The sequence below is a fragment of the Montipora capricornis genome, chromosome 8, assembly GCF_036669925.1.
Source record: "Montipora capricornis isolate CH-2021 chromosome 8, ASM3666992v2, whole genome shotgun sequence".
Lineage (NCBI taxonomy): Eukaryota > Metazoa > Cnidaria > Anthozoa > Scleractinia > Acroporidae > Montipora > Montipora capricornis.
In genome coordinates, this window is record NC_090890.1 from 4,340,014 (window position 1) to 4,342,513 (window position 2,500).

A 2,500-nucleotide genomic window follows, 5' to 3' on the forward strand; every position below is an offset into this window, starting at 1 on the left:
CATCCACAGTCTCCATAAGATATGAACAGTCCCACTGCAAATTACAAAAATCTTCACGTAGACCCAGCCAATCAGCGGCGCGATAGTTGTAAACAAATCTACAACTACGTTCTGGTCTCTGAAACTTTAATTTTAGCGTGAATTCAATCGAACAATGATCAGATCCCCCAACAGGTTGACAAATTTCCAGATCCTTTACCAACTCCGGGGCTGTGATGAAAACCAAGTCGAGAATATTTTGTTCGCGGGTGGGTTGAAGTACCAACTGGTTAAGAAAGTAATCCGCAATGATAGCGCAGAAAGTAGACGACAAACTGTCAGGACACGTAGGTGATGGGGTGGACCAGACAATTTGGGGAAGATTGAAATCACCCAGTAAAAGGATATTTAGATTATTACCACTACGTTCGATAAGCGATAAGGATCTTTCAAGCTCTTTTAAGTAGTCGATGTCGCTTGAAGGTGGTCTGTAAAATACCCCTACCAGGACTCTTGAATAAGGTTTCATAACAATTATCTCGCACCATAAAATTTCACAATCAGTTTCGAAATCTGTTCTTCTAATGCAGCACAAACCCTGGTGAACAGCCAAGAGAACTCCACCACCATGTCTTGAACGATCTCTCCTCTGAACGTTGAAGGAATCAGAGAATATTTCTGAGCTGTTTATCGTTGAGTCTAAAAATGTTTCTGTAATGGCGACCAGTTCGTAGGATTTCGAAGCAAGGAGACTGCTTAGTTCAAGTCGCTTATTAACAATACTCCTTGAGTTGAAAGAGACACAGGAGAGTTTATGTTTAAAACTTTCCTTCTGTTTCTGGCATGTCGGGCGTAAGTTGCCGTCTCCTGTTGGTCCCGGGTTTGTTTCTATATCTCCACATGAGAGCAGATATTTCAATTGCAAGGTCGCCACAGAATTCGAGTAAATTCTTAATCTTGTATGCAAATATTTCTTCCTCCGTTTCAGTTTGAGAAGTACAATTCCAATATGGCGGACCATGAGTCGGTGAGAAATAATCAGTCTGTATACAGTTTTTCATTCAAAAGAGCACTCATTTCCGTATCCCCTGACAGCCGATTTCCTTATATACTCAGTTCTGCTTGTTCCACAAAAGATTAAAATCGAAGAGAAGACGATAATAAAGCGTGTAATCGATGAGCTTCGCAAAGCACATGTTGCCGCCATTATGCTAATTATGGGCACTTAATGTATGCTGTATGGGCACTTAACTTCACAGCAGCCATCACCACAACATGAACAAGAGGTCATGGCATCTGGAGTAGCATGTATCCAAGGATGATGTTTATCAATTATCATCCCACAGTTTTCAACTTTAAAGTCTCTGTGAGTCTTTGACATGACTTTTGCATATGCATCAATTGCAGGAGCTTCATTTCGGCGACCGTGGATGATGGCTTTGCTGTTAACCTTGAACAAATGTGGATAACACATTGACTTGATTAACGACTGTGATGGCATGGCAGGATTAGTGTGAGATGCTGCCCAACTTGACGAAGCACCAATGCGCCCTGCCCTATGCCTAAAAAATGCTGTTCCTCTAGCCTGTGACCGGGTGTCCTGTTCAATTAATTTTAGCTCTGCATCAGAGAGAGTCAAATAAATTTCGGCGCACTTTCTTAAAAGTTCTGGATATGTCAGATCGAGGTAAGAGGGATGAAATAAGTCACAGATAGTGGGTATATCTCGGCTCTTGAGGATGAATTGTTCACAATACGGTTGAACTAAGCTTAAAGCTACAGGTTTGATCGCACATTCATTGAGTTTTGCAAACAGTGTTTCCATTTCAGTCTTGGATGGGACAGCAGAAGAACAATTTGGCAGGACACCAGGAGTAGGCATTGCCAGGTTGTTAAGAGAAGTTGGTTGGGCGGTTGTAGCGTTTGGACGTGGCTCGGAGAAATTTTTGATTTTCTCATCTAAATCTTCCTTTAGCTTTTTAGCTGAATGGAAATTTATGTCCTGGACCTTCGCGTAGGGGACTTCGCTTACGTACGTTGGTAGTAACCACGTGCATTTAACTTGAGTGCACGCTAGCTTTCCATTTATTCTTGTCCAAGCTTCAATGTAGAATAGAAGACTTGCAACATGACTGCAAGTCTCGGAAAGTCCTGCTTTGCAGCCTAAGCAATGTGCTGATATTATAGTACCTTCTTTACTTGTAATAATCCAAACTGGAAGAGGAGGTTCATTCATGCGCTGCGAATGTCGCACCTTCCCGATCACCACAAACTTATCGCAGATGACTTTGCCTTGAACACTAGTGATAAAACCTGAAACCATTTGGTTGTAAGCTTCCATACTTTTGAAAGCTTTGAATTGCTCCTTTGTATAGAAGCTGGTATCCATTACCAGGTAGCAAAGGAGATCTGTGGCCTCTATCGGCGGTAGACATTCTGGATCCAAGTTGACACCGATTAGCGTAGCTGGATCGATCTTTACCACTGATATTTTCGCCAAATATCGAGATTTTACATTCTT

The 2,500-nt window shown here is 41.9% G+C and overlaps 2 pseudogenes; one reads left to right on the forward strand and one right to left on the reverse strand.

The window, feature by feature from the left end:
• LOC138013591 (uncharacterized) overlaps positions 1–2,500 on the forward strand; it is a 14,702-nt pseudogene that overhangs the window by 9,059 nt on the left and 3,143 nt on the right.
• LOC138059524 (uncharacterized) overlaps positions 1–2,500 on the reverse strand; it is a 6,441-nt pseudogene that overhangs the window by 3,836 nt on the left and 105 nt on the right.